Raw genomic sequence first — 21,449 nt, forward strand, 5'->3', positions numbered from 1 at the left:
GCTGTCCGTATTGACCACCAATCGCCATGCTTGCTTGCCAAGGAGCGCGAGATTGAAATCATTAAAATCGCGGAACCCAAGACCACCCATACATTTAGGGCGCCCCATAGCTTTCCAGGAAACCCATGACAAACCCCTCTTTCCCTCCTTATGACCCCACCAAAAGCGGGACACCAACGAGCTAATTTCATTGCAAAAGTTTACGGGAATTTTGAACACACTCATCACATAGGTAGGGAGTGAATTGGCAACTGCCTTTATAAGAACCTCCTTACCCGCCCTCGACAATAATTTCCCGCGCCAACCTTGTAGCCTTTTGCAAAGTTTATCTCGAATGATATCCGTCAAAACTTTTTTCGACCTCCCTATGACCGTTGGTAGACCAAGATACCGGGCTTGTTCCGCCACCACCGTGACCCCGGGGCAGCCCGCCACCTCCACCTTTCTCGCCTCAGTTACTCCCTTGCTAAACGACACTGTCGTTTTATCCAAGCTCACCAGCTGCCCAGAAGCATTTTCATATTCCCGAAGAATATTATTCACCACGGCTGCCTCCTCAGGTGTCGCTTTGGCAAAAAATATGCTATCATCAGCAAAGAGGAGATGGGATATGGTGGGTGCATCATTAGCAATCCGGATGCCATGGAGAGCATTCCGTTCCGTAGCCCTTCGCAGCATATTAGACAAGGCTTCCGCGCAAAGAATGAATAGGTAAGGAGAGAGTGGGTCACCTTGTCTCAAACCCCACGATGGTTGAAATTCCGTCGATGGAACTCCATTTATAAGCACGGAAAACGAAACTGAAGAGACACAAGCCATCACTCTCTGAACCCACTGACCATCGAACCCCATCCTCAGTAAGACCCGCCGTAGAAAGCTCCATTCTACCCTGTCATAAGCTTTTGCCATATCCAGCTTTATCGCCATGTATCCATCCCTTTGCTTAGCATTCTTCATGTAGTGGAATAGTTCAAAGGCAATAAGGATATTATCAGAAATTAGTCTTCCCGGAGTAAAGGCACTCTGATTCTCAGAGACAATTTTATCAAGGAACAGTTTCAGCCGGTTCGCAAGAACCTTGGATACAAGTTTATATACGACATTGCATAAGCTGATCGGCCTAAAGTCTCGAATTTTATCCGGCGCTTTCTTCTTCGGAACTAAAACGATATTAGTCTTATTTATTTCAGCCGGAGACCGCTCACCCCTCAAAACACTGAGGACCGTGTCCACCACACTCGGACCCACAACATGCCAGTAGGTTTGAAAGAACAGTCCGTTCATCCCGTCCGGACCCGGAGCTTTTAGCGGGTGCATTTGATTTAGCGCATCCATAACCTCATCCGGACTATAATCAGCCCGCAAGATCGCATTCATTTGATCAGTTACCCGTCCTTCGAGCCCTTGCAGCACTGCCTCAAAATTAGTAGGATTCGACGAAGTAAACAGCTGCATAAAATAATCATTCGCTACTATAGCAACCGCTTCATTCCCAGCCCGTTCCACGCCGTTGTCATCAATGAGGCTCCCGATGAAATTTTTCCTCCTCCTCTCACCCGCTTTATTATGAAAAAATTTCGTGTTACGATCCCCGTCTTTCAACCACAAGGCTCTAGATCTCTGTCTCCAGTACTGTTCCTCTTGCTTACTCAAATTCGCAATTTCCGCAACGATTCTCTTCCTCTTTTTAACCTCGGCCTCAGTTCTGTCCCCTGCGTTTAAGCGTACCAGCAACTTACGTTTTTGTTCAATGCTCCACTTAATCTTCCCTATGCTCACCTTCTTCCACCCCTGCAACTCACGGGCACACTCACGCAAGGTAGAAACCAGCTCACCCCCGCCTTTTTCGACCCCTCTAATCACCGCTTCCTCACATCCCTCTTCCCCTATCCAGATTTTTCAAACCTAAATCTCTTTTTCGGGCCCTCCATACTGCTTCTTGAGTCAAGGACAAGCTTAATCGGGGCATGATCAGACCATTCTCTATCGAGATGTATCAGCTTCGCATAAGGGAATAAGTCTAGCCATGAGTCCGTACACATCGCCCGGTCCAGCATACTCTGTCTATTATCATCACCCGCTTGTCCATTATCGAAGGTGAACTGATAGCCCTCCCAACGAATATCACGGAGCCCACAATCATCCACCGCAGCGTGAAAATTATTCATCTGCCATTGTGCTCTGCTGCCACCCTTCATCTCAGTCGAATAAAGAATCTCATTAAAATCCCCCAAGCAAACCCACGGGAGCACCGACTGGGTCTTCAAGACACGTAACAATTCCCACGATAAGTGGCGATCAGAGACCGCCGGCCACCCATAGAACCCGGTAACCCTCCACTCCCTTCCCCCTTCCTTTATAATAAAATCCATATAATGTACCGAAGCGGACAAAAATGTGCAGTCCACTTCTTTCCGCCACAAAAACGCGAGACCCCCCGACCTTCCCATACTGTCAACTTCCAACCCATAATACCCATCAAGCTTTTCCTTCACCCTCCTCATCTCACGACCACAAAGTTTCGTCTCGCAAAGAAAAATTATGGCCGGGGCTTCCCTTTGCACCAAAGTACAAAGGGCACGGACCGTGTCGGGGTTGCCCAATCCCCGACAGTTAAGACTTAAAAGATTCATGGGGCCTGGCGGGGTTGAGTGCCCTCAACCTCCGCCTCAGGTATTAAGACGCCCCCGCCTAAAGAAATCTTAGCTCTCTTCGTCCCCATCTCCTCCGCTTCTTCCTCTCTGCCACGCATCCCCTCAACCACAACAAACCTCCCCTTAACGCCTTCCTCAGTCCCCTGACCTTCCCGAATAAATCTCCTCCAGCCCCTGCCCACCCCTTCACAACCACGCACATACTGCCCCTCCCCTACAGTTTCCACAACTACTGTTTCGCCCATAGCTCCACCCCTCCCTTCCTCAACCCGTCTGTTCCCCCTGTCCTCCACCAAATGTACGTCAAGATTCTGATATCCCATATGCACGCTGCTCCCCCCACCGCCCTCATTCACCTCCCCTGATTTTTGACCCTTCTCCGTTAAGACTGTCCCCGTTTTCTTCCTCTTAAGATCAAGAGCCACAACATGGAGCTTCTCAATCATTTTAGTAATCTCATCATCATTGTCACCTCCCTTTTCAGCTGCAAAGACTGCGCTCAAATCACGTCTCGCTTTCCCAGGCCCGTCATGGGCCGTTTTTGTAATCTTCCACGGCGATGCTCTCAGCCAGTCACCAAAAATAAGATCATCTTCTTCGTATGGCCCATGTTCACAGTCCTTTTCCCCATGACCAATTATCCCGCACCCATAGCAATAGAGAGGGAGCCTCTCGTATTTAACATCAAAATAGACAATTTTCCCATTTTTCATTTGGATTGGGATGTGAGCTTTCAAAGGTTGTCTAATGTCAAATAAAACACGCACCCTTATGGCCCTCTGCAAATCCGTATTTGGACCAACATCGACATCAATAAAATTCCCTAGCATGGCACCTATTCTTTGAGCATTAGACAAACTGGATCGACCCGAAAGGGGGAGATCATAGACTCGTGTCCACATGGGAAAACAATGGAGAGGAACATCGGAAAGTCTACCCGAATCATTAGGCTCATTAAAACACCAGACGTACCTATCAAAGTGCCACGGCTGCCCTTCAAGAACCTTTGCCTTATCACGTTCAGAGTCAAAACGAAACACGAATGTCTTCTCCTTCGCATCAATAACATTGCCCATCATAGCTTTCGAGGGATTCCAAAGTTTAATCATAGTGTCGATAGCCGCCTTTACATTCACTGCCCTAGATGCCGCCTCATCAGCCGCACCCTCCTCCCAGACAAACGTCTCAGCACCCTCGCCACCACCTTCATCGACATGCTCTTTCCCACTCCGGACCAAACCCCGCGTAGAACTCATCTCCAGGAAACCTGCACAAGAAAAACAAAAAGCACACAAAAAACGAACGAGAAAGCCAATCTCACGATCAAAAATCGTGAGAGGAGCCTCGAGCACGGAGGAGAAAACCCTAGGAAAGATAGACAGAAACCCTAGGGAGAAGCCCTAGACGTTTTTCATAAAATTATGAATTATATTCAAACTGATTTTTTTGTATTAACTATAGAAAGAAAGATTCTACTCGAATTTTGTGACTTTTGTATAAATAATTTTGTATAAAATACAAAAAATGGCCCAATTAAATTACTTGAGGTAGTTAGTTAATTGACTCAAATTAAGAAAAAATAAGTCCATTGGAGTAGTTCTTACTCCACAAATACGCCTAATAAAATTTACAAACCATATCAACGGGTCCATATGGCCATATCCAACAATATGAGCTCATAAGTAGACTTATTTCATCAACATAGCACCAATAAACTCTAAACATCCCAGGTTTTCTCAAACTACTATCACCTGTCGCGAAAAAAATTCCCTGTAATCTTTATTATCAACTCACCCTTACTAAACCTAATTAACCCATCTCACCTCACTCATTTTTACTCTTGCGTCTCTCATGTTCACCCTCTCATCCTCATTCCACTGTAAATTTTCCCTCGTATCCAAAAATTAATCCATCATCTACAAATTTATACTGCATGCAAATTTAATGGATTGACTTCAATATAGAAGTTATTTAAAGAAAATAAATAATTATAAGAACTTCATGTAAGCTAAGTTTAATTAAGTTTATATTTGGGGTCTTTTATTTGCTTGGATTTATTTAAAAGTTGTTTTTTTTTCAAATTTAAATTATCTCATAGCAATTTTTTTGATATTTTTTCGATTTTAAATAATCTCATATCAATTTTTTTTTCCGAAAATTTTCAGATTTATTATATTGGTTACGTTACTCACATCAAACTGTTTTTTTTATAAACTACAAAAATTACAAATAATACTCGTTTTTCGATTTTAAATTATCTCATATAAATTGTTATCCGAAAAATATAAATCTTTTTTTGAGAAAAATGATGTTTTAACCCGAAAAAAGAATCTTTTGAATAAACTGATGTTACCCGAAAAAAAAAAATCTTCATCCAAGGTATAAGTCAAGAGGATGATTTTTTGAAGTTTTGTTAATTTCTTGTAATTGTAATTTTTTAATTTATAATATTGTATAATGTATAATTTGTAGTTGTATAATGTATATTTTGGTGTGAATGTGATAAGAGATGCAAGTAAATTGGAGGAAATAGGAGAGAGAGAAATTAATTAGCACAAATAATGGTGGGGCTAAATTTTTTTCTCATTCCCTAAATTCAAGGAATCAATCAGGAGAGTCTAAAAAACTCAACTTTTATACTATTTAGATTAGATTTTTAGGTATGACAACGGGAGTTGTAGTTTAAAATGAGATTTAAATATAGGAGCAAACATAGATTTACAATTACCCATTTGAAAGTCCTAACCACATGAATTTACAATGCCTTAGCATTCAGACGTTCTGTTGCTGAACAAACACATCAAGTCTAAATAATTATAGTTGTCACTAACGAAAATGTAACAAAAGTGAAGCAGAAATTGAAACTTTCGTGGTGCAATTTGAAGCCTTAAAAATCAATTACCCATTTGAAAGTAACCAGTTATATGACTCATACATAGGTACAGTAGTGACTATCTAAAATGCAGCGTTATTAATCATGTTAAACAAGAAAGTATCGGTAATTGAAGGTCTCCAACTAGAGTAGGCAATGGGCCGTGCTGGGCCGGCCCGCGTGCCGGCCCATCATGCCTTCCCCAAAAATTGGCCCGGCCCAGGCACGGATATTGGGCTCCTCGGGCCGTGCCGTGCCAGGCCCACTGATCCAAACCTACGCCGCGGCCCGCTCAAGGCACGGCCATTTTCGTGCTCGGGCCGTGCCTGGCCCATGGGCTTTTCGTGCCTTGTCTGTGGGTCGGCCCATGTGCTTTAATATTTTTTTTTTTTTTAAAAAAAATGTTATATAATTGATATATTTTTAGTACTTTTTGTTTAATAAATGATGATTAATGGTTTAAATATATATTTTATTAAATATTAGTCTACTTTTAGTTTAATAAATGATGATTAATGGCTTAAATATATATTGTTAAATGTTACTGTACTTTTTATTTAATAAATAATAATAAACGGGCCATTTTTCGTGCCGGGCCGTGCCAAGCCCGTCGTGCCTGGTGCGTCTTAGGGCTTCACCGTGCTCGGCCGTGCGTGCCTAGGCACGGATTTTTGATGAAAATCGCGTCGGAGCCCGTCCAAAGCCCATTCGTGCCGTGCCCGTGCTTCCTCGATTTTCTCGTCGGGCCGGGCCGTGCCGTGCTGTGGGTCGTGCCTGATCGTGCCGCCCACCGGCCCGCGGCCCTTTATGCCAACTCTATCTGCAACTGATGAACAATAATGAGAGACTAATACATAATATTACCTTAAATGTACTAATTGAAGAAATCAATGTTGTACGGTGTTTAAATTTCCAAAACCAGGACTCCTTCTCTCTAAAAACGTCCCCTTTCTCTCTAAACCCAAAAACAAAACAACCCTAATTTCTTTTGAGCCGCCGCCACCCCTACCACACACATCCTCACCTGCTCCCCCTATTCTATCGCCGGAGATGGGTTCCTCCTCTAACCTGTCTCCGGCGATACGTCGCCTCTGAGGTCGGTCTTTGGCTTGCTTTCACTCCCCTTTGGTCGGATCGTGGTTCCGCTTCGATCGTCCGGCGGCTGTTTGGGTTTGTTGTCTTTGCTCTGAGGTCATTCCGTTCCTCCGTTCTCCTGTCCTGTCATTGAAGGACTTGCTGGCCAATCAAGGGTGTTCCCCTCTCCCTCTCCCGTTCCCTTCCCTGGTTTGTTGCCGTTCCTGTTATGGGTCGTTGAAAAGCGTTTTTGTTTTTTGTGTCCTTTTCGTTTGCGGTGGCGGGTTTTGGATTGTTTCGGAGTTTCCCCCTTCCCCTCGCCCCTCTCCCCTCCGATCATCCATTGTCCTGTTTCATCTTGTCGGGCTGGGGTGTTTTGTTTGTGTCCTTTTCGTTTGTGGTGGCGGGTTTTGGATTGTTTCGGAGTTTCCCCCTTCCCCTCGCCCCTCTCCCCTCCGATCATCCATTGTCCTGTTTCATCTTGTCGGGCTGGGGTGTTTTGTCTAGGGTTGGTTTTGTAGCAGGTAGCCGATGGTCCTGGGGGAGTTTGTTGTGGAATTTGGAGTCTCAGTTTGTCGGGGCTGTTGGTTGAAGGGTAGTCCGTGACGGTAGTGGTTGGCGTGTGGGTCCGTTTGTTGGTTGGAGTGATGTCGTTGCAGCCGGGACTTTTGTCCGTCAGAGGTGGGTGGTCATAGGGTGGAGTCGGGGTCTTTTGGTTGTGTCGTTGGTTGGTCGGTTGCGGTGGTTTCATCTCTGACTTATGTGTTTTTTCCTCGTTTTATGTCTTTTGTTTATTCAAATAATAATTTCTCGTTGGTTTGGGGTGTCTTGTCCCCTTATCCTCGGGTCATTTAGGATGAAGGTAACTTTGCATCGGGTATGTGTTGGGTCCAACTCACTGCGGTTTTCTGAGTTGGTGTTGGTAAGGGGATTGTTCAAATGGTTCCCCTCCTTGTTATCTACCTTTTTACTCAAGTTTCTGGGCTGTGAGTCTCTGGTCAACGGGGGTTATGTTCCAAAGTGTAGGAGTTTGCTCTCCTCTGGAGATAGATTTTTGTGGTCTGTCTTCCTCCTTTTCTTTCTACGTCCTTGGGGCGTAAGTGCACTTTGTTCTTTCTCGTTGGGTCAAGGGGCTATTTGGTGTCTGAATGAGGTGTTTCACAACCATGGAGATGAATCTCCAAGACGCTTCCTAGGGTCTTGTTGCAGGTATTTCTCTGAAGTTGTATCTATTAAGACGAGTAACAATGAGTTGGTGGAGGTTCGTTGGTTTTCTGAGGAAGATTATCACAGCCAAAGAGATGAATCTCCGAGACCCTTCCTTGGGTATTGTTGCAGGTATTTCTCCGAAGCTACATCAATCAAGACAAACAAAGATGGGTGTTTTCCTTTGGTCAGCGCGGCTCGTCCACTAGCGATTGGGGTAGATTATGACTTTGAAGAGCGTGTTCAGACTTTCGTCGTACGCCATCAACACTATGTTGTTAACCGATGTAACTTGTACCTTATTTCAGTTTATGTTATTAGTAGTACCCTAGTGTTTTATGTTGTAGTCTATAGGTATGGTTTAGTGAGCCGTACCACTATAATGTAAAACTCTTTCTTCACAAAAAAAAAAAAAAAAAAAAAAAAAAATTCCAAAACCAAATTGATACGGAAAACATGTTAAACTGCTAAAATGTGATTTTAGAAAAAGAAAGTGGATTATGACCTCAAAAAAAAGTTGTGCTAGTTACTAGAATCCATTTTTGAAATAATGTTGTAAAATAAAGAATTTGTCGTTTTGGGTTGGAGTTAAAATTATTTGTTGAAATGGTGTCCACGTAGGATTGGGAAACACCGAAGCTAAAATGCGGGTCTAACACGCCATTGACAATGACGTGTTTGGTGTAACTCTAAAAAAAAAAAAAAATAATAATAATAATAATAATAATTTGACGTAAACACGCCATTGGAATTGGCGTGTTCGTTGAGGAAGACACGCCATTATGAATGGCGTATTTGTGCAACAGTGAAAAAACACAACAAGTTCACTTGTCCCAATAATGGCGTCTTTATTGAAGTAAATACTATTTTTTTCAAAGCAAAACTAACTATCTCCTCAAACCAATACCCCATAATTTGCTAGCAAATCCTAAACGATTCCATTCATTCCAACTACAATCATCATCCTTAAAAAACCTCTTAGTTCTCTCTCTATTCTCTAAATCATCATCCCCAGATATCCCAACCTCCAGCTCTTTAGAACCATCCACACGGTTGCCGCCTCGATGATTTCGCCACCGCAAATCGTCAATCGCACCATCACTGGCATAACCGGTGCCTATTTCTTCTTCTGTACCGATTCCCCAACAGTAGCCCTAATTTCCCTGCCAAGTCGCCAGTGATAGGAGTGGCGGCATCGGAGAGACGAGTCACGACCCATCGGGGAATAGCAAGGACGTGTGTTGAGGTCATCCCATATTCTATTTAATCGTGGTAGAATAGGAATTAATAAATAATTGGTTGTTCATTAGAGATTTAGAGTATACAGTACACTCCAAATGGCGGAAACATGAGATGGTAAAGACACGCCATCTCCAACGGCGTGTTTAACTTTTTTTTTTTTTTTTAAATACGCCATTATCAGTGGCGTGTATGAGTTAGAAGACCCGCCATTGCCAATGGTGTGTTTCAGGTTTAAAAAATCTAATCCTACGTGGACACCATTTTGACAAATATTTTCAAAACCGACCCAAAACGATAAATATTTTATTTTTGACCATTATTTTAAAAATGGACTCTAGTTACTAGTACAGCTAGGGCAACCGTAGGTTTTATTGTAACGACCGACTGATGGTTTTTAAACTGCATTCTTCAGTCGCCGCCAGGGCATTAGTCTTTTACCTAACCCATGATGCATACTTTTGCCTTATCCTCTTGTACATGGTCTCATCAACACCACACTCCGTGTCTTCTATGCGCTTCACATCTCCAGACTCAACTCTCACAAGTTCATTTAATGATCGGAAAGCCATCCTTAGACAACGCTGAACCATCGAAGAAGGAAAACATCCGAGTTTGAAGCCGCATTACCATTAAAAAAAAAAACTGCAAGTGGAAAATTACTATGCTTAATCATCTGTGGTTAGTTGTCTGAAACCGACACGGATTAACACTGGGCTAGACTCTGAAATCAGTCGCACATTTATTGTGGCATATTATTCCATGAAATCACCATGCTTCTAAACTGTAAAACAACAAACCACCAAGTTTCTTATGCGAAGGTTTAACAATATAATGAAACTAATATGGTAGTCATCTGACTATGAAGTAAAAAGGGGTATCTGCGTGATGTGATTTTCCAAGAACGTTAATGTCATCTAACACAAGTACAGCGAGATAATTTCTGTGAAGAATGCCATGCCAATTGACGGGGGAAAAATAATGGCGGAAGTAAACTACAGCTACAGCATACAAATTGAGGTGCAAGTATATATCTATGTAACAATAGTCACACCCATGTACCTGTTGGAGTATTTGTCTCCACAATAGTGCATTATAATATTATTAAATCTCATTAAGGAATATGCATGGGATATTCATTAGTAATACTTGTCAGCTAATCGACGTATATCGGTAACGGTTGGCCGACTAGGGTTTGACGTTACTATCGTGAGACGGCGGTGTTCAGCTGATCCCTTTCAGTCACACCTAAAGGAACGAGCCCCAACACGAAAGCTAATTAATTGTATGAAATACAGTTTAATTAGTCCCTTGATAAATTGACTAAAAAGTTAGTCGATCAAATTGAATTAGAGAGATATCGAGTTGTGAACTCGAGGCGCGGATATTGTTATTTAATTATGCGATAATTGAATAATAAATTATTTGAGACGGAAATTAATGATTAAACGGTTAATTGTTAAATTAGTACTAATTGACTAATGTGATTAGTATTGGTATGTAAAATATATGTGTAGCTGTTTTACGGAGTGTTTTTTTTTTATGAAGGAAAATGCCTAGCGGCATTACTCAATTAATAAACGATCAAAAGCAACAGCAGTGTTAATAGAAGGTGGAAGACCATCCTCCCATACAACCTTTCCTACGACACGTGGTACACAATGAGCTAAACCATGTGCAATACAGTTATTGACTCGACTAACATAAGACCAAATAACAGACTCGAAGTTTGAACTAAAAGTAACAATATCATCTAAAAGTTGGTGAAACATGCTTCGACCCAGCTACTTGTCTCGGATAGCTTCTATTACCGGTAAACAATCACTATTTCCACCTTTCGGATTCCTCGCGCAGCTGCTTCTTCAAGCCCATCCATAATTGCGGTAGCTTCAGCAAAAGGAACCTCCCAGCACTCGTCCCGTCCTATCGACACACCCCACATCACATAGCCATTAATGTCGCGGCATACAACCCCCGTACCGACCCCTTCACCCTCCTTCACTCTCGCATCCACATTGATTTTGACAAAACCCTCACGCGCCGGTCTCCACCCCGTTTCCTCCTCCCTTCGAGCTCCCTCCCGTTCACGTCTCCCCTCTTCAGGCCTCGTCCTCTCAATCCCAGCACCCTCGTAAATGACATCAGTCGCCCGTCTTACCACACCCTCCGGAGCCACATCCGCATTATCGAAAACTACCTTATTGCGATGTTCCCATATTGCCCAACACCCTACCATTAACTTAGCCCCTTCCTCCATACACATATTCTTCCAACACCCCTCCACCCATTCCTTAATGTCCTCTCCCCTCCCTTCCGTCATTTCGCCCAACCCCAAACCATCCCAGACCCATTTTGCCACCCCACAATCCCAAAATAAATGAAGACTCAACTCAAGATTAGAATGACAAAAAGGACAAAGAAAGTACTCACCTCCAACTCGGGCAGCGATGTTAGCTCTTGTGGCGAGCGCTTCACTACACAGTTGCCAGAAGAAGAGCTTTACACGGGGCCAAACCGAAAGTTTCCAAAGCCGATTCCAGAGCCATCTCCCTCTAGCCCAGTCCGAACCTCCCGCCATATCTCCCAGATCCCCCACCAACATCTTATACGCACTCCTCACCGTGTACAAACCATCTTTCTCAAGACCCCAAAACCATATGTCAGGTGGTTTATTCGGGCTAATCCGAATATCAAGGACTCGCTGAACATCGATAGGAAGTAGAAGTTGGTTCAATTTATCCCCATCCCACACAGCTACAGTCGGCATCATCAGCTCAGCTACATACATGCTCTCCAACCCTTGTGGACACGGTGAAATGATCCGCCTCGATTGCGTATTAGGAAGCCACGACTGCACCCACACCCTCGTCGCAGTGCCATCACCAATTCGTCTCCTTAGGCCGCGCTCCATCACTTCTCTCGCTTCCAAAATCCCTCTCCAAGTGTAGCTAGGATTATAGCCAATCCCAGCCATCATAAAGTCGTCATTAGGAAAGTACCTGGCCTGCCTTCATTAACCGAGCCCACAAGATGGTCGGATTTGTTATCAATCTCCAAACCTGCTTGCCTAAAAGAGGGAGGTTAAATTGTCTGAAATCCCGAAACCCCATTCCTCCATCTCCTTTTGGCCGAGCCATTTTCCGCCAAGACACCCAATGAATTCCTCTCTTGCTCTCGTCGTGTCCCCACCAGAAGCGTGCTACAATTGCTCTTAGCTCATCACAGAAATTTGCCGGAATTTTAAACACACTCATCACATAGGTAGGGAGTGAATTTGCCACAACCTTTATAAGAACCTCCTTACCAGCCCTCAACAAAATTTTCCTGCGCCATCCCTGTAATCTTTTGCTAAGCTTGTCTCTAATGATATCGGTAATCACCTTCTTGGACCGTCCTACCACCGTCGGGAGCCCGAGATAACGGGCATGTTCCACAACTTCCTCTACTCCCAGTCTAGCCGTCACAGCATCGCGTTGGCCTTGAGTGACCCCCCCGCTAAACACCACAGACGTCTTTTCTAGGCTCACCAATTGTCCAGAAGCCGCTTCGTATTTTTTTAGTATATCATTCACAACATCAGCTTCTTGTATCGTTGCCCGGACAAAGAAAATGCTATCATCGACAAAAAGAAGATGTGAGATAGCCGGTGCTGTGGCCGAAACCCGAATACCATGTATCGTCTGATTTTCGACAGCCCTGCGTAACATATTGGACAACGCCTCCGCGCAAAGGAGAAATAAATACATGGACAACGGATCACCCTGTCGTAATCCCCTTGATGGCCGAAATTCAGACGAAGGAGACTCGTTAATAAGGACAGAGAAGGTCATAGTAGTAACACAAGCCATAACACGCTCAACCCAACCCGTATCAAACCTCATAGTCATCAGCACTTGTCTCAGAAAAACCCACTCCACTCTATCATAAGCCTTCGCCATATCAAGTTTAAGTGCCATGTATCCGTCTGACTGTCTGTTATTCTTCATAAAATGGAACATCTCAAAAGCAGTTAGAATATTATCCGTCATCAGTCGACCCGGAGTGAAAGCGCTCTGGTTTTCCGAAACAATTTCCCCAAGAAACAGCTTCAGCCGGTTTGCCAGTACTTTCGACACCAATTTATAGGCCACATTACACAAACTAATGGGTCGAAAATCCCTTATTTTATCTGGCACCTTCTTCTTCGGTATAAGAACAATATTGGTCGTGTTGAGGCAATCCGGGCTCGCATTCCCACGCAAGATATCCAACACCGAAGTAATCACCTACGGCCCAATTTCGTGCCAATAAGTTTGAAAGAAAAGACCGTTCATACCATCAGGACCCGGGGCTTTAAGGAGATGCATCTGATTAAGGGCCTCCACGACCTCCTCCTCGCGAAATTCCATGGGCAGCATTCGGTTCATTCTCTCCGTGACCCGTCCTTCCAACCCTACCAGCACGTCGTTCAAATTTGTTGGCTCAGCTGTCTGAAAAAGTCCTTCGAAGTAATCCACAACCACCAGTGCTACCTCTTTGTTCCCTCTACATTCTCGTCCATCCATTATCATCAATAAGAAGTGGAATAAAATTCTTGCTTCTTCTCTCCCCTGCTTTGGAATGGAAAAAATTTGTATTTCGGTCCCCATCTTTCAGCCATAGCGCTCTAGAACGTTGCCGCCAATATTGCTCTTCTTGCTTGTATAAACCTGCAATCTCCGCAATTAATTTCCTCCTTTTTTGAACTGCAGCATCCGTCCTATCTCCTTCATTTAGACGAGTTAATTGTCTACGTTTCGTTTTCAGAGCCCGATTGATCTTGCCAATACTAATTTTCTTCCAAGCCTGAAGCTCTTTAGCACATGCTTGAATCATAGAGACCAAGTTCCCCCTCCCCTTCTCCACACCACGACACACGGCCTCCTCACACCCCTCCTCACCGACCCAAACTTGCTCAAATCGGAACCTACTTCTCGTTTTCCCTCCTATCTCACGTCTATCGAAGATCAGCTTCAGCGGAGCGTGGTCCGACTATTCCCTGTCAAGATGGTAATTTTTTGCATACGGGAACATATCTAACCACGCCTCAGAGCACATAGCGCGGTCAATCATACTCTGCCTATTATTATCTCCAGCATGACCATTGTCATAGGTAAACGCGTAACCTTCCCACGCCACGTCTTTTAGTCCAAAATAATCCACAGCTGCTTGAAAATTATTCATCTGCCATTGTGCCCGACTTCCACCTTTCATCTCTGTAGAGTACGGAATTTCATTAAAATCACCTATACAGATCCATGGTAGCGAAGATTGTCCGTGTAGTAGCCGAAGTAAATCCCATGAAAGATGTTTGTCTGACACAGTTGGCCATCCATAGAAGCCCGTCACTCTCCACTCCTCCCCCTCACGAACACGAAAGTCCATGTGGTGCATAGATGCCGACACAAAAGAGCAGTCGATTTCTTTTTTCCACATGAAAGCAAGACCTCCCGACCTCCCAACACTATCCACTTCGATCCCATAATACCCATCAAGCTTCTCCCTAACCCTCCTCATTTCACGACCACAAAGTTTCGTCTCGCTAAGAAAAATCATGGTCGGGGCTTCCCTACGCACGAGAGTGCGTAAGGCATTAACCGTGTCGGGGTTGCCCAAGCCCCGACAGTTAAGACTTATGAGATTCATTGGGTCTGGCGGGGTTGAGTTCCCTCAACCTCCGCCTCAGGTATCACGACGCCCCCGTCAAACATAATTTTTAGTCGCTTTTCCCCAACTGAATCAGCCTCCTCCACCCTGCCCCGCTTCCCTCCACTGACCACAACAGCCGCATTGCCACTGCTCTCTCCACCACCCACCCGTGCTTGCTTCTTCCATTCACGTTTCTTGCCCCCAATTCCCCCTTTACCCTTTACTACTTCCCCCACCCTCCACACCCCTCTGCCGAGCTGCCAGCTCACTCCCGTATGACCCCCCGACTACCCGCATCCAATTCCATTGCTTCCTCTCCCACCTCACTTTGTATGTCATTCAGCACACCCTCCCCTATCACAGTCCCCGACTCTTCTTCTGTTCCTCCCATCCTACCCCCATCCTTCACTTGTACCACATCCTCGGAATTAATAACCTCCACCGCATGCTCTATCACCTCCCTGCTCCCAGCCTGTTCGTTAGTCTTTGAATTGGCTGTTCCATTTTTTATTTTCAAATTCAAGGCAATAGCTTGAAGCCGTTCAATCATCAGGGATATATCGTTCTCGACTTCCCGCTTCTTTTCGTCTTCAAAAGCAGAATTCAAATTCCTCCTTGCTTTTCCGGAACCTTCATTTGAGGTCTTAGTAATCTTCCAAGGAGAAGCTCGTAGCCACTCCCCAAAAGGTAGCTCATCCTCCTCATAAGGGCCGTGCTCAGAGTCTTTCTCCCCATGCCCCATCACCCCACATCCGTAACAAAATATGGGTAATCTTTCGTATTTCACATCAAACTGAACCACACGATTGTCTTTCATAGTAATAGGTATAGTAGCTTGCAATGGCTGTCGAATGTCACGGATAATACGGACTCTTATTGCCCTATTAAGCTCACAGTTCGAACCATTATCGACCTCCAGAAACGTACCAAGACTTGCCCCAATTCGCCGTAGGTTAGTTTCACTGGATCTCCCCGAGATAGGAAGGTCATAGAGTCTCGACCAAATAGGGAAATGATAGAGAGGAACATCAGTAACCTTACCTGACTCGTTGGGTTCGTTGAAACACCATACAAACTTCTCAAAATGCCATGGTTGGCCTTCCAAAACCCTCGCCTTATCACGTTCTCAATCGAAACGGAATACAAATGTCTTCTCTTTCGCATCCACCACATTACCCGTGATTGATTTAACCGGATTCCATAATCGCACCATAGTATCGATGGCCGCTTTCACGTTAATCGGCCTCGAAGCCCACAACTTCCCGACAAGCATAAACTTTCCACGCGATGCATCAGGTTCCTCCTCCCAAATGAAGCCACCCCGATCATCCCTAGACCCCTCGGCATCACTGTTCATCGGCCTCTTTCCCTTTCGGTTCAAATCCCGTGTGCTACTCATCAGCTGTACCTGCATAAAGAAACAAACGACACAAAAAAAAACAAAGCCAAGCCCTATCTCACGATCGAAATCGTGAGAAAAGCCCCGAGCGAAGAGGAAAACCCTAAGAGCGATTAGACAGAAACCCTAGGAACCCTAGACGTATAGTTTTACGAAGTGTTTTAGACGAATGTAATTGGGAAGCATTTAAACATAAATCGATGTTTAAATAAAATTTACACGTATTTGTGCGACAAATATAGAACCAAAATGGACCCGTAAATAGGTCATTTTTGAACCGTGTAAGTGCATGTGGTAGTGTGTGTCGCTTTAAACACTATCATTTCTATTACACATTTTACTTCCCCATAATTATTTTTGTTTTAACCCATACACATGATGATTGGGTGTAATTAAATAAGAAGAAAACACTCCCTCACTAGCTTATATGAACCGACCAAGCCTCTCCTACACAACATTGGTGTTGTTCATTTTTCCTTCACTTGTTTTTCATGTGGAAAAATATTGTTCTTCTCTCTAAAAAATCAAAAGAAAATTATTAAGTGTTAATAATTCAAAACAAAATTACTAAGAGTGTTAGTAATAGATTTGTATATTTTTTTCAAGGGTAATCTTACTTAATATCTAGTTAATATTTGTAAGATTGTTGGGTAAGTTCTTGGGTGCATCATGTAAAGAGGCTTTCTCTTTGGGAGCTTGATTTGGAGGATCTTGCCAATATGAATAGCTCAAGAACAACTAAGATGGTGATCTGAGTTGTTATTACCATACTCAATGTAATGAAATTGTTTTTCCTCTTCTTTTATATTTTTAATGCTCATATATTACATGCATAATGCATAGATCCAAAGATTTCTAATATAAAGAAATTTTGATAACCTAATTAGAGAAGTCTAATTTGGGGTTATGGTCTTTCAAGTGGTATCAGAGTCATGACTTGTATTATGCATGTTAATTTTAAGCATTTTAATCTTATTATGAGATAATTTTAAAATCATAAATAGTGCTAAAATGAAGATTTTTGCACGAAAATTTTTACATGAATACCTTCTGATCTCAAATGGTTTGTGGTAAAATTTGGTGACTTGTGGAGTTATTTTGCTATTTTTTATGATTTTTGTAGAAAACCGAGTCAAAAATGCCGTATTTTGGTTAAGAGTTAACTAAAAATAGTTAAAGGTTGATTCGGGTCTTGAAATTTTAATATTGTTTCATATATATTTTCTACAGATTGTATGTAAAATTTCGAAGGTTGGTTTGGAATTTTACATGTTTATTGATTTTTATGAGATAAAATTCGATAAAAGTGAATTATTTTAATCATAAATTTGAAACGAATGTTTCTGCCCTAAATTACTGTATATTCAAAAATATGTTTTAAAAGTTAAAAGTGAATTTAAAATGTAATTTCACCCTGTTTTGATGTGTATTGGCATTAATGGTTAAAAACCAATAAATATCGATCTTTTTCTTCATAATATTTATCCGAAATTTTTGGACAATATTTTTTACCTTTTGGTGTTTCCGGGAGTGTTTCAGAATACTCACAATTTTTAGTTTCAATTTTTGATAATATTTTCAATTATTTTGGATTTATTACTTAAAAGATATGATTTTACCGATAAAATTAGCAAATAACATCAAATCAAACTAATTATTCATCATCAAATTAGTAAGGACTAATTTTTGAGGTCCAAAACAATTTGGACAATTAGTTTGAGCTTAAATGAGATTTAAGTGTTGATTATTGATTTTTAACGGTAAAAATCAATAAATTCCGCAAAACCGAGCAATTTTAAAAGATAATGCTAAAGGGGCGATTTAGGCATGAAAGTTACAGCATTTTATTTATAATTTTATTGTTGAATGAATGAATGTCGTTTATTTAATTATTTATGCAAATTATTGTACCTAGTATGGCCTAATTTATTTTAATCGTTACTACCCGAAATGTATGGGAATAACGATTCGTTTGTAATTTTTATTGCGATCTCGTATCGCCGGTTTGTAATTAATAATGGTTTTATTTTTTAATTAGATCAAATGTATAATAGGTTTTGCTATGTATTCATTTGTATCTATTTTTTTTAATTTTAATTTCCGGCGTTTCCTCGAGACGGAGCATTTTTGGAAGAGGTTCCAAACCCCGCAAGATGGTGCTTGCTTGGATGATGATCCAATGAAGATGCTAGGGACCAAGGAGTTGCTTTCCGAATATGTAATTATCTAGTTAATTTGATTAGCTAGGAGGCCATACTAAGATTTGTCGATTTATTCGTTTTTGCTTGTTTGCTTTATTTTTATGCTAGTTTATCATGCCGAAATCGCCACACATGCATTTTTATGGTTTCATGTTTTTATTTTTCTATTGTCGATTAAAGTTATCGAAGATTTACCTAGTTAGTTCAATTAAAGGAGAATGATAACTACTCCCTCCATTCAACTCCACTTTACATGTTTGCTTTATCACGTTTGCCAACGCGACTTTTACGCGGTAAATATCTTTAGCTACGTATTTGTAAAAATTATAAAAGTTAGATATTTTTAAAGTACTCTTAAAAACGAATCAAATAAGATCTCACATGAATATATTTTAACTTATGTATCGAAAGAAAACTGAAGTTGAATGTCCGCTTGTGAATAGTGTGCAAAAGAGAAACCTGCAAAGTGGAGTTGAATGGAGGGAGTAATTGACAAGATCTCTCACATTCTTTTATTTAAAATTGAGATTAGCCTTACCAATTATTAACACCTATGAATCCCTTGTTCATTAGAGCCACGCTCGCCCAAGCGGGTTGTTCTCTTTTTACCTCGGGTAAGTAGGGTGATAAGGGTTATCACGCGCCAAAATTGGTTGGACTCAACGGGGTATAAGACGGTCTTGTATTCCGGGGCTAGTAGATGGGTTTGTTGAAATCCGTCGACCAAGAGTTCTAAAGGTAGAATTAATCAAGCGTTGACTTACCGAATTTAGATAATTATGGGATGTTTCGCCCAAGCGATGCCTATTTTTGTCTAAAGACGGATCTTGGAATCATTTATATAATTTAGTGAGAGGTCATTATATAAATGGACTTGTTAAAAATGTTTATCAAGTTTTTATAAACATTGAATGTTGATTTTTCCCTATTTTTCGTTCATTTTCATTAATGTATTTACTATGACATCGCGCATTTCATCCCCCTTTCATCCTCTATTTATTATTATATTCGTTTCGTTCTTTCATAGAAAGCGGTTTCTTTGAAGGAATTTGGTAGCAATGATTGGAAATATGATTTACCAATTCACCTACATAAGCTTACAACGATTTTTGCGATTATTTTACAACTTAACGTCCATACATATTAAAAAAGGGTTTCATGTTGCAAACTCTTATTACGAGTTTAAATGGGAGTCACATTTTATCAAGAGTGTCTTGATTTCGAAAGTGATACCTCCGTCATGAAGATGACATATTAGTTTTAATTACTCAAGAGTAATTCAAAAGTTTGCGAAAAGAGTTTTCAAAAAAACATAGAATACTCCAATATGATAGAGTCAAATGGCTCATTTCGAGAAAGGCCAAATCGATTGTTTATGCGCTAAAGAGTTTAGGCATATGATGACAATTGAACGGTTAGGTAGTCCAATTTCACAAGAAGTTGAGATTTTGCCACATGTTGCACTCGCTTTATAGTAATTTACTCTTACTAAATGTATAAAATATCACGAATGACATGAAGAGAGGTCTTCATGAGATTCATTTTTTGCTTCTTGAAGCAAAGAGAAATGTGAAAGTGAATGGGAGTTAAGAAGAAGCAACCTTAGATGTATGCAATAGGACAAAGTTGAAAGAGACATCTACTCAATGGATAGGCTAGTTCCACTATCTTGGTATGAGATACCAAGTACGGGTCATTTCTTTGTAAAGGAGTTTACATAAATTGATAAAACGTAAGACGTCTAGCATAAGACATTTTTGTATCGAAATGATGCTAGAGTAGCAACAATTTCGATAGGGACAAATGTACCTAAATTTGGTTTTAAAATAATGTAATCATCTATGTTTAAACATAGAAGGCATCACTCATGTGATTTAAAACAAAAGGTTGTACCTACTCCTATGATAACTTCGTGGTTGGTTTAGACCACTCAAGTTAGAGGTATTTTACGTTCTTCACGAAAACTAAATATTATACTATCTTGTAGATTTTAAAGTCTTTAATCCGGTGAGCACAATTGATCAAGCCTAAATTCGTTTAATATAAACAATAAGCACATCGAACAACCATTTGATTGAGAATCTTATGGTGTGTGCATAAGTTATGTTTTCTTTTGCAGAAAAGAAACACAAATAATGAGGTGATTCACCATATACATACGGATGTGTAAGGCCAACAATAGGTTATATATACTTCGTTATTTTTACCGTAATGTTAAGTAGATATGAAAACTTCGTATCTATTTAATAAGACATAAAAGTGATTTTTGAAACGTGGAATATTTTCAAAATGAAGTAGTAAACCAAAAGCACGACAAGATCAAAATGTTGATCGGAAATTTCAAAGTAATGACTTTGAAGGTCAAATGGGTAATATCAAGTAATGACCTTGATGATCACTAAGAAGATTGTGAACGAGTTCACATATAACTTCTCCTAGGGACACCAGAGTATGGTGTAGCCAAGAATATAAACAGAACTTTATGAGATATAATTTGCGGTTTTTCGTAATTTTGTAAGCTAATTTCTCACTAAAATTTAAAACCCGACTATAATAGCCTAAATGACTCCATATGAGATATGGATAGGGAGGGTCCCTAACTTGTCATTTTTATACATTTGGGATCATAAATGTTTATGTTCAGGACCAATTTATGTATTTATGAGGGTTATCCAAACTTGAACCACATGGTTTTTACTTCTACGAAACGAGAACAAAGAGTTTGTGGCTCGTAATGCTGTCTTTCTAGAAAGATTTTTATTTTCTGAAAGACAGAGTGAGAGAAATTTTGAATTTACGGAAATCCAAGACCCACAAACTGAGTACAATGCAAGAAGACGTTCTTTATTGAGGCTCAGTGTTTATAAGGAGATAATTTTGCGATAATATTGCGTTACTTTTCGAAAGTGACGAATCTTCAACCCTCATCAAAGGCTTTTCTATAGTATGAACTCTATGTGATGGCGTGACACCATGTAATTCAAATTGGTCTTCTTGCACAAGATGTCATAAGGAAGGAAACATGAGATGTTTTCGAGACTTGATTTGGGGCGAAAACTTTGCACCAAATTAGGTTACCTTGATCTTGTCATTAAGGTTACATAAGATGTTTCAATTTTGAGTTAGTTACAGAGAGT

The 21,449-nt window shown here is 41.3% G+C and overlaps 1 protein-coding gene across 3 annotated transcripts in view; it reads right to left on the reverse strand.

Moving 5' to 3' along the window:
- LOC141623798 (uncharacterized) overlaps positions 1–21,449 on the reverse strand; it is a 38,713-nt gene that overhangs the window by 11,357 nt on the left and 5,907 nt on the right. Inside the window, exon 4 of one of the 3 annotated variants that reach the window (XM_074439943.1) lies at positions 9,048–9,690. The exons of the other annotated variants lie outside the window; for them this stretch is intronic. The gene's annotated coding sequence lies outside the window, so the exon portion shown is untranslated. Of the gene's footprint in view, positions 1–9,047; positions 9,691–21,449 lie in introns of those variants that run through there. 3 annotated transcript variants of the gene reach the window in all.

Source organism: Silene latifolia, chromosome X (genome assembly GCF_048544455.1).
Source record: "Silene latifolia isolate original U9 population chromosome X, ASM4854445v1, whole genome shotgun sequence".
NCBI lineage: Eukaryota > Viridiplantae > Streptophyta > Magnoliopsida > Caryophyllales > Caryophyllaceae > Silene > Silene latifolia.